This window comes from Schistocerca serialis, chromosome 2 (genome assembly GCF_023864345.2).
Source record: "Schistocerca serialis cubense isolate TAMUIC-IGC-003099 chromosome 2, iqSchSeri2.2, whole genome shotgun sequence".
Taxonomy (NCBI): domain Eukaryota; kingdom Metazoa; phylum Arthropoda; class Insecta; order Orthoptera; family Acrididae; genus Schistocerca; species Schistocerca serialis.
The window spans coordinates 1,117,586,963-1,117,599,126 of record NC_064639.1 but is presented as its reverse complement, the minus strand read 5'-3'; positions in this window follow the sequence as shown (position 1 = coordinate 1,117,599,126).

The following is a 12,164-nucleotide window of genomic DNA, read 5'->3' as shown; positions in this document are numbered from 1 at the left end:
TGACGGCATGCGAAGAGTCCGTTATGGCGGACCAGGACGACAAGTGGCCGGGACTATTGTATTTCTCGGTACTTGTTTTGGTCACGGCCTTAGCGTTTCTAGCCTGGTGCAAGTTTTGGGGAGATGGCGCACGGCTGTATGAGTTCTGGTTTGTGACTCAGGCGGTTCAGTGCGGTGAGCGGCTGGATATTTAACGCTGCCCTGGCAACATTCAGCTTGCCTTCGCCTTTAGCACTTTCCATGCACAGTGGTCGTACTACGAGAGGTTCTGGTATTGGTGGCTTCCTGAAGGGCTGAACTTAATTCGGTTACTGACTGAGCCGCTGTTTATTTATTGTTATTTTCTATTAATTGTGTACTTGTACCTTTCAATGCCGCTCTAAAGGTGGTTTTCTGCGTTATTTATCGCACGCGTAATTGGGTTGCTTAAGTCCAGTTACAGTGGCCCAAGTCAGTCATTTAACTAATATTATTTATCCTTTTACTGTATTGGTGATCACGTAATGGGTTGTCCTGTTTTATTTAAATGTTGGTGGCCACACTTTTTTTTATTTAATAAGTGTCTTGTTAATTGAATTTTAGTCCTTTAATATTCCTCAAACGATATCGTGTGTAACTTGGCCTACGTTTAGTTATGGATGGCTATGTGAAATTCTGATTAAACTGAAGTGTTTGATTAGCCATATCAACATCTGAGTCTAAAATCAAATTTACAAGTTGTGTTTTCAGTAGCTGGTTATTTTGGCTGTTGACGTTTTATTTTTTATTCGTGGGAAGGTAGAATAAAACCTTGTATGTCTAATACGTATGAAAACTATGTTACAGATTTCCTTGCTTGAAGCAGCTGATGGGCGTAAGAATCTGTTTGATTCCACTTCTGTAGAGGTAAGCTCATTCCTTCATGCTTTATTCTAATATGCGCCAACAGACGGCTTGGTGTCCTGACAGTAGTCAGCTGAGCCTCTGTTTATAATTGTGACTAGCCAGTTGATTAAAGCTTTAGGGTGCCTTTAACTATCGTGCTCTTTTTTCCTGAATAGAGACCTTTGCTGCGAGAGTTAAAGATAAGTTGCTACTCTTTGGTTTGTTCTTGTAAGGACTTCATTTATAACTGTTAAATTTCCTCGTTGGCTTTCACTTATTTAGTGCCTTTTATTAACACAGCTAACATCTCTTCGCCTGACGGGCGAAGGGACCAGTTGATGTTACACGCCGTCTTGTTTGTTAACTTGTGTTGTGGCGCGGGACTCTGGCCTAAGCACAGTAATTCAGCCGGTCTGTTGGAACGAGCAATTTTACTTCTCTTGCGTATTTTACGCCCTCTATTCTTATTCAGAATTGTACCCTTTCCCTCGGAACATCTCGCTTATTGGAGTTTTAGATTTAAGTAACTCTGCTCTACCAGCTTTCTTTCAACCATCAGGGATTCATACTTCATTTCTGAAGGCGTTTCCTTTAACTGGCCTTAGCCTAAGCTGCCAATGTAGTGCTTTCACCTTGTATTCTCTAAAGGCACTTTACTGTTATTTAACTAAAAAAGAAATTTTGTTTAAAAGAGGGGAGGGAAATATTCTGCTAGACACTATATTCGCTTCTTTTCTTTGTGTAAGGAACTGTTAATGTTACTATGAAATTAAATGGTTCAGATGGCTCTGAGCACTATGGGACTATATATAATTTTAATTGTTTTTAAGCATTTTACATTTACTCTTTTATTTTATGTTTGTTTGTGATACACCCTTTACTTTGGATGGAGGCAACTCTGAACTGTAATGTCATCTGTCATTATATATATAATCAGAAATACGAATAATTTGAAAGAACAGAGCCTTGGCTCGGATAATTACATTCACACAAATATTTCAGCAAGCCACTAAATGCAGGCAATAGAGGTGAGCGTATCGTAGCATGAGAAATACTGACCATAAAATCACGACGCGGAAAATGTTTGGTAATCCTGGAAATACCCAGTGTGGCTCACAGTACTCAAACCCGACAGCATGGAATATACAAGCCAGACAAATCTACGGCCGCGGACAAAAGAACGCCGCACTCAGCTCGATGTCGTAACTCTGACTTCACCAGCTACAGGAAGTCTGCACATAAACAGAGCTAACAGCCGAGTGACCTACTGTGCCCGGATCTCTGTCCGTAATGCCCTCGAGCCCGCCGGGGCTCGCTGGCTGGCTCTTGTTGCCTTCGCAACGCTGCTCAAGGCGTACTTTGGGACTCTGTCTGCTGGAGATAATCAGCGACGAGCTACAGTGGATTCACGCTGCCAACAGCGGCGCCAGTGAATAATGCTCGAAATGCAGGCACACGGAACCGATGCGAGCCCGCCACAGCTCAGACAGGATCCGACCTGGAACAGAACTGCCCTCCTGGCCTCTGACGACGCTGTCTCGGAGCAGAGAAGTGGTGGTGCAGCCTCGGAACAATGGAAGACACGACTCCTTCCTAGCATCTCATTGGCTCCTAGTGATTCCGCTTTACTGTGCAGTGTCTCTGCGATGGTCGATGCTTCTTCCGCCGCTCGATACAGCAGCTTTCTTGTTCACCTTCTGTAGCAAGCTTGGCGTTCTTGTGCACTGTACCTATGTCTTCGTTTAAATGTTGTATTTGACTATGTGTTTCGTCTATCATATACATTATGTCATTCATTTACGTGTACCAATGGATAATCTTATAGCCTTTGTTAGCTATTATATCTTGAAATTATAGTTTTTCTATGTCATTCACGAAGATAGTTTTCTCTGAAAAAGGGAACACATAGGAGCATGTATGTTGTACTGAAAGGCGTGTGCGCGTAGATATGTTGCTGTTATTGGTGCTAAAAAGGATCTGAACACAGACTCTAAACAAAGAGGGCTTGATTTTCGTCAAAATATTGACGCATACCTGCGCCTCTGCGTGAATGACATGCGCTGGTCAGCATGCTCGTTATACTAAATGACTAATGGCGTAACGGATAGGACACAGTTTGAAATTAATCTAGGATTTAGTGCAGCTGATTTTTTTTTTTGACTCATCAGTCTTCTGACCTATATGATGCCAGTCACCACGAATACTCTCTTCAGTGGTTTAAGGAATTCTTATGCAGTTTTGTCGATTCCCTCTTCCTCATTTTATCATAAGCCCACCAAAGGTTTTCATTTTTCCTTTTTTTTAAAATTCGGTCTGTAATACTGAATCCCCTGTCTAATCTCTATCGCTCCCTGTTTCTTCATCTATCATATCGCCAAACAAGTCTTCCCCCTGATAAAAGCTTTCAATGAACTTTTTACACATATCCGCTCTCTCCTCTGCGTTTGACGGTGCAATTATCATTCCACTCTTAATGTTGTCATCTTCGCTTTTAATTTCACAGAAGGCTGTTGTAACGTCCCTATATGCTTAGTCAGTTTGTAAGTAGATGTAGTGTAACGACGTATAGATTTGTTTAAATGATTTTCATTTGACATATGACCATGTGCAGACTTCGTCACCTGCGTCAGTTACAACACACTTCAAAATTATTTAAACTCTTTTTAAAATTTGTCTCTGAATGGTTCTTGAACGAAACTGTAATTAAAATATCATCATTTCATTCGTATGCGCAGAATTACGTCACTCAGTCCTATTGGTTTTCGCAAACTTTTTCTCAATTTAGATGTCGTTTTGTTTCATCTCAGAAGTTATATTAACGCAAGTTATCTGATTTAATAAATATTAGAACCACATTGCATAAACGTTCAAGACTCAAACTCGCGATGAACGTTGTCAAAATTAATGATCTTGTCAAATAGATTATTAATTCATTCACATAATTCTCCATAAATAAATTCTCGGAACACGTATAGTAGTATACACTACTTCATTATCTTCATACATATAGACCTGAACCTGAGCCTTGACAAGATATGACTGAACATTTACACATGATTAAACTTTCTATGGCGTCATTGTTGTACAGAACATTAAAAAATCATAATTTTTCAATTTTTAGAAGCACGACGGTTTCAGGATCTTCTGTTGCTCTTTGGCTGTCTCTCTGGTCCCGGCAACGAAGATGCTGTCTTCGTTCGTTGCGCCGCCCTCTCCGTACATGAAACATAAAAAATAAATACAAACTTTAGACAATTCACAACCATTACAAATATTACAAAAAATACATAAACAAAACCTAAATTAAACCTATATTCACCTGCAAACTGGGCTGACACTGGTGGAGGGCTAACGCTTCAATTTCGCGTCCCACTACATAGGCTGTTTAGGTTTTTATGTTGGTATCTCCACGTGGCGCTCTATATGAAAATCAGTGACTGTGCTGTGTGCAGTCTGTGGCTGATTTGCATTAGTGGAATATTTGCTATTGTAGTGTTGGGCAGTTGGATGTGAACAGCGCGTAGCGTTGCGCAGTTGGAGGTGAACCGCCAGCAGTGGTGGATGTTGGGAGAGAGATGGCGGAGTTTTGAGAGCGGATGATCTGGACGTGTGTTCATCAGAGACAGTAAATTTGTAAGATTGGATGTCATGAACTGATATATATATATATATTATGACTTTTGAACACTATTAAGGTAAATACATTGTTTGCTCTCTATCAAAATCTTTCATTTGCTAACTATGCCTATCAGTAATTAGTGACTTCCGTAGTTAGAATCTATTATTTAGCTGGCAGTATTGGCGCTCGCTGTACTGCAGTAGTTCGAGTAACGAAGATTTTTGTGAGGTAAGTGATTCATGAAAGGTATAGGTTATTGTTAGTCAGGGCCATTCTTTTGTAGGGATTATTGAAAGTCAGATTGCGTTGTGCTAAAAATATTGTGTGTCAGTTTATTGATGATCTGAATAAGTAAAGAGAGAAAAGTCTGTGCACGTTCAGTTTTGCTCAGCTGTTTGAAAATCAAATAACGTAACGGGTTTATCAGCACAGTAATTCACTAAGTTTTCTAAGGGGACGTTTCAAGTCCTTCCGAAAATCATTTCTTTGTCGATTTATTAACATTTTTGTATGTAGCCTTTTCGCCTTAGCTTCCCTGCACTTCCTGTTTATTATATTCTTAAGCGGCATGTGTATCTGTATTCCCGAATTTAACTCAACATTTCTTACTTCCTCCTTTCATAGATCAGCTGATGTATTTTTGCTGTACCCATGGTTCCTTCGCATTTACCTTCTTTGTACTTAAGTTTTTCTTTGCAACTTCCGTGACTGCCCTTTTTAGAGATGTCCATCCCTATTCAACTGAAGTTCTTACTGAGCTATTCATTATCGCAGTATCTATAGCCTCAGAAAACTTCAAGCGTATCTTTTCATTCCTTAGTACTTCTGTATCCCGCTCCTTTGAGCACTGATTCCTCCTGACTAGTCCCTTAAACTTCGGCTTACTGTTCATCACGAATAAATTATGATCTGAGTCAATATCTGCTCCTGGGTACACCACACAATCCAGTATCTGATTTCGGAGTCTCTCCCAGACCGTGATGAAACCTAACTGAATTCTTTATTACATGCTATATCACTGAAATCTTCTCCTAACTCCCGACCATCCCAAGTATACTTTCTTCCCTTGAGATACTTGAACAGCTGCATACACGGATGATAAGAATTTACATTAAATCTTGAAAGAGCTACCTCAAATTTTTAGATTTAAAAAGTAGCTAATAAAGATGGTAGACATACTTTCGCCATTTACAGAAAGTCAACACCTAGAGATGCTACTATAAATTCGCTTTCAAATGATTCAAGTCAATACAAAACGCTTTTCTTGGTATAATGACCTGCAAGATATTAAAACCACCACTAGAATGGGGTGAAATAATAAAAGATCTTACTAAACTGAAGCAAATTGCAGATGCTAAAAAGAAGCAGTAAGCCATAAAAGTTCAGTATGCGACATGCAGTAGCAGCTGTGAATCGATATACACTAACGTAACATAATTAAGTGATATTTGTTATAAAATTTCAGGGTTCTCCACAAGTATAATTTATAAATGTATTCCAGAACAAAAACATCGTTGGAAAACATAGTAGGACATAGTCAAGGAAAACTCGCCAAATGTGACGAGTATAAATTACCTTGTAGCGCATGCGATAAGTTCTGTAGGGTTCAAACTGGTAGCAATTGTATTTTGGGATACAATTAGCATACTGTAGACACAGAAAATAATAAATCATCATTTGCAATAACTGTCTAGCAATAATCATTCAGCATATAGCATTATCAGAACAGTACAGAATTGGAAAACTGCCAACGAAGTTGTCATTATTAATGCTCTTGAAGAAACTGAAATTATACACTTATTGATTGAGTTAAAGGAGAAACATTTGTATTATAAATTTATTGATGGTTTGTAACTGCTACAAAATTTTATTCATTGCAGTCAGTTGTTTAGTTTAATAACATCCATTCCATTGTTGTTATGTCGTTTTCATATTTTATCTATTTATTACACAGTTTTGTATGGTATCGCTCCATTCCTGTCATATGTTTAGTAGAAGAAATGTCAATACACACCATTACCTGTTGTGTGTACCTTATTACAATATGCTACTAGTTTCGGTTTGCATACACCATTTACTCATACCTCATAACCAGAACAAAACAGACAATGACAACAATATGAAATCGTAATAAATATATAAAAATTCTGATAAAGCATCTATACATTGCAACACATACCTACAAGACAAAACTGTATTAACTTTTGTTGTCATACTATTGTACAATCACCCTTTTTCCGTTATGCATTTTTTCGAGTAGCATAATTGCGTTCCATAACCTAAAAAATTATTTCTATTGCTGAAAGACTCATTACAATTGCGACAGACACATTATCTGTAACTCTGTGCATATGAAGGGCTTATTTCAATAGTGGTACAAGTCCATTTTAGTTCATTCTGAGATACAGAGTCCTAAAGTTAAATGAGCGCTGAAAAATCTGCAGTTGAGATTCCAGAAATATTCAAGCATGTGGCTTCTTGCTAGAGATGAACCTTTCTTTCTGTTTGTTTGGACCATTAATGTCAGAAGCATTATAGACAGAAAAGTGGAGGTAATCGACTTGTACCACTATTGAAATAAGCCCTTTATATAATGTGGACCATTACGTGTATAATGGACTGACTATCTGATTGAGAATTGCGGAGAGTAGAATCACAGTGGAAATGTAATTAGAGGCTTGTTGTAAGCTGCGATTTTGAATACCGAATGTAAATAGATTAATTATGATAACATTTCATCTTGTAAAAGAGGATGATATACATTGCAATGTAGCAAGGAAGATCTTTTATGAAAAAATATAATTCCTTAACTTCATCTGCTTCGTGACCATAAATCCTGATGTTACGTTTCTCGCTGTTCTCACTTCTCATACTTCTCATTACTTTCGTCTTTCTTCGATTCACTCTCAATCCATACTGTGCACTCATTAGACTGTTCATTCCATTCAGCAGATCATGTAATTCTTCTTCACTTTCACTCAGTATAGCAATGCCATCAGCGAATCGTATCAATATCCTTTCACGTTGAATTTTAATTCCACTCCCGAATTTCTCTTTTATTTCCATCATTGCTTCTTCGATGAAGAGATTGAACAATAATGGAGAAAGACTACATCCTTGTCTTACACCCTTTTTAATACGAGCACTTCGTTCTTGGTCGTCCACTCTTATGGTTCCCTCTTTATTCTTGTACATATTGTATATTACTCGTCTCTCCCTGTAGCTTACATTTATTATTGTCAGGTTTTCGAATATCACGCACCATTTTAATCAGACGCTTTTTCCAGGTCGACAAATCCTACGACAAATCCACAATCAACTGCAACATCAGAATTGTCTCTTTGATGCCTTTGCCTTTTCTGAAGCCAAACTGATCGTCATCTAACATATCCTAAATTTTCTTTTCCATTCTTCTGTATATTATTCTTCCGTATATTATGTTAAGTTGATTGTGCGATATTTCTCGCACTTGTCAGCTCTTCCAGTCTTCGGAATTGCGTGGATGATATTTTTCCGAAAGTCAGATGGTATGTCACCAGACTCATCCATTCTAAACACCAACGTGAAGAGCCCTTTTGTTGCCACTTCTCCCTATGATTTTAGAAATTGTGATGGAATGTTATCTATCCCTTCTGCCTTATTTGATCTTAAGTCCTCCAGAGCTCTTTTAAATTCCGATTCTAATAATGGACCACCAATATCTTCTAAATCGACTGCTGCTTCAGCTTCTATCACATCAGACAAATCTTCCCCACCCTTTAGAGGCCCTCAATGTACTCTTTCCACCTATCCGCACGCTCCAATGCTTTTAACAGTGGACTTCCCGTTGCACTCTTAACGTTACCACCCTTGCTTTTAATTTCACGGAAGGCTGCTCTGACTTTCCTATACACTGAGTCAATCCTTCCGACAATCACTTCTTTTTCGATTTCTTCACATATTTATGTAGCCATTACTTCTTAGCTTCCCTGCACTTCCTATTTATTTCGTTTGTAAGCCACTTGCATTTCTGTATTCGCAAATTTTGCTGAACATTTGTACTTCATTCTTTGGTCGATGAACTGAAGTATTTCTTCTCTTACCCACGGTTTCATCGTAGGTACCTTCTTGGCACCTATGTTTCCCTTTCCAAGTTCTGTGATTGCCCTTTTTAGAGATGTCTTCAACTGTATTTCCTACTGAGGCATTCCTTACTACTGTATCTACAGCCTTAGAGAACTTTAAGCGTATCTCGTCATTCCTTAGCTCTTCCGTATCCCACTTCTTTGCATCTTGATTCTTCCTGACTAATGTCTTAAACTTCAGCCTACTCCTCGTTACTACTAAATTGCGATCTGAGCCTATATCTGCTCTTGAGTACGCCTTACAATCCAGTATCTGATTCGGAATCTATGTCTGACATGACGTAATCTAACTGAATTCTTCCCGCATCACCCGACTTTTTCCAAGTATATCTCCTCCTCTTGTGACTTTTGAACAGAGTATTCGCTGCTACAAGCTGAAATGTATTACAGAACTCAATTAATCTTTCTCCTTCCTCATTCCTTGTGCCCATCCCATATTCTCCTGTAACTTCTTCTCCTACTCCTTCCACTAAAACTGCATTCCAGAGACTTTCATCATCCTTTACGTACAGTATTTATTACCCTTGAATATCCTCATATACTTTCTTTATCTCTTCCTCTGTAGCCTGCGACTTCAGTATGTATACCTGAACTATCGTGGTCGATATTGGTTTGTTGTCGTTTCTGATAAGAACAACCCTATCACTGAACTGTTCACAGTTACGCAATATTTTCGCTACATTCCTATTCATAACGAATCCCACTCCCGCTGTACTATTTTCTTTTGTTGTTAATATTATCCTATACTCATCTGACCAGAAATCCTTATCTTCTTTCCGTTTGACTTCACTGACTCCTACTGCGTCTAGACTGAGTCTTTGCATTTCCCTCTCCTGATTTTGTAGCTTCCCTATCACGTTCATGCTTCTGACGTTCTACGCTCCGAATCCGGGAACGCCATCCTTTCGTTGCTTATTCAGTCTTTTTCTCATGGTCACCCTTTCCTTGGCAGTCCCCTCCCGCAGATCGGAATGGGGGGTATTCAGGAATATTCTGCCAATGTAGAGATCAGCTTAAATTTTTCAGTTAAAGGGTACATGTCCTGTGGATACACGCTATGTGTCTTTAATGGAGTGTTTACCATTGCCTTCTGCACCCACATGCTGTTCATCATTGCTGATTCTTCCACCTTTAAGGGTGGGTTCCCACCCCAAGGACAAGAGTGAGCCCTGAACCTTTGTTAGCTCCTCCACCCCCTTTCACAAGGCCGTTGGCTGAATGACGGTGACTTCTTATGGCAGAAGTCCTATGCCGCCCATGCCGATTATTAATTAGAATTTATGTGGAGGTTATTTTAAGAATTTTCAGAGTCGACGATCGCCGGAATTCCGCAGAGCCACAGGGATTTTATTCCAGCTGCTGACTTCGACAACGAGCTTAAGATATAGTATGATCATGAGCTGTAAGTTCTAAAAAAAAATGGCTCTGAGCACTATGGGACTTAACATCTGAGGTCACCAATCCCCTAGGCTTAGAACTACTTAAACCTAACTAACCTAAGGACATCACACACATCCATGCCCGAGGCAGGATTCGAACCTGCGACCGTAGCAGCAGCTCGGTTCCGGACTGATGCGCCTGTAAGTTCTAATCGTTTTGTTTTATAGGCTTGAAAATTCGAAATAGTAACAAAATTTCTACCTGGAAGTGTAGGACATAATTGTGTAAAAATATTGGGGATGCTACTTCTGTCGCCCAAAAGTCTCCATTCAAGTGAGTAGATACTACTCAGTCATAATAATTTAACTTCAGTTTCAAGGAGAGAGAAATTAAACTACTGATTTCAATGTGCAAAGATGAGTATTTATATTATATGTCACTAATACATTAATAATAACTTTTTCACTTTTAAACAGCCAGACGTCAATAACAGAAGATTTTTTGGTAAAGAAATAATTCGATAGTTAAAATTGGCCGACTGAAACATGATGGAGCAAGGTGCATTCTTTAATAAGGCCCAGTCATCCACTAGAAGAGCTCAATTATAAGGTACCTCCTATCAAACGGCGGCTACTTACCTAGGGAGTAATTTACCATCAGTCCAAGTTGTCAGTACAGCAGCATGGTGATGATAAATTTGGACCAAAGGAATACAGTGTTTTTTATCTAAATTATTATTTTATCAGTCATCAGTCTTCTTATTAGTTTGAGGCAGTCAGTCAGGAATTCCTATCTTTTGTACATCTCTTGATCTCAGAGTAATACTTGCACCGTAAGTACTTATCTATTTGTTACATGAATTCCGAACTCCTTCTTTGACATCTCATTTTACCCTTTACAGCACTTTCTAGTACCGTGTAAAATATCCACATGTCTTAACACGTGTCTTATCATCCTGTCCCGTATTTTTTCAATTTTTTTCACATATTTCCGTCCGCACCGATTCTTCAGAGAACTCTCGTCCCTTATCAGTTCATCCAGTTTTCAACATCCTTCTGGAGCACCTAGTCTACCCTGTGTTCTCTACTTTTCCGGTGTTCCTACAGTCCATGAGACACTACCATACAATACTAAGTTTCAAACGAACATTTTTAGAAATTTCTTCCACAAACTAAAATCTATGTTTCATACTAGTAGATTGATTTTGGCCACTAATGCTTTCTTTGCCTTTGCTCGTCTACTTTTTATATCCTCCCTGCTTGGTGTGGCTTTTGTTACTTTTCTTCCGAGACAGTAGAATTCCCTAAATTCGTATACTTTATGGATTCCAATCTTGAAGTTAAGTTTGTTGCTAATTACATTTCTGCTACGCTTCACTACTTCCTTTTAGCTTCGGTGTACCCTCAGTCCATAGTTTGTACTCATTGGACTGTTCAATCCATTCAACAGGTCCCATACACTGAGAATAGCAACGTGGTCAGAGAATCTTATCATTGACATCCTTTTGCGCTGAATTTTATTTCTACTCTTGAAATTTTCAGTTATTTCCGTAATTGCTTCTTTGATGTATAGAATGAACTGGAGCGGTGAAAGACGGAATCACGTAATACACTCTTTCCAGTCTGACAGCTTCGACCCTGGTATACCTTTGTTCCTCCTTCGTTCATACGTGTATTGTATATATCCCGTCTGTTCTGATGGGTTATGCCAGTTTTTCTTAGAATTTCGAACATCTTGTTTCATTTCACACTGTCTACTGCCTTTTCTAGGTTCACGAATAATATTATCGTTCTTATTAAACCTTATTTCCTTTATCAAAAGAAATATCGGGCCTGCCTCTCTGTTGCCTCTACCTTTCCTAAAGCCAAGTGATAGTTGTCTAACAGACCCTTAGTTTTCTTTTTAATTTTTCTGTGTATTATCCTCGTCAGAACCCTAGCTGCCTAGATGTTAAACTGGTTGCATGATTATGCTCTCACTTACCTGCCGCTGCTGTTATGGGGGACCGTGTAGACGATACCTTTCGGCAAGTCAGATAACATGTCTCAAGACTCACGAATGTCACCCACCACCGGGAACAGAGGTTCGGTTGCCTCTTTTTCCCCACTAATTTTAGATATTCTGAAGAGTTGTTATTTACCCCATCTGTCTTAGTTGATAGCGATTATTCCGAAGCC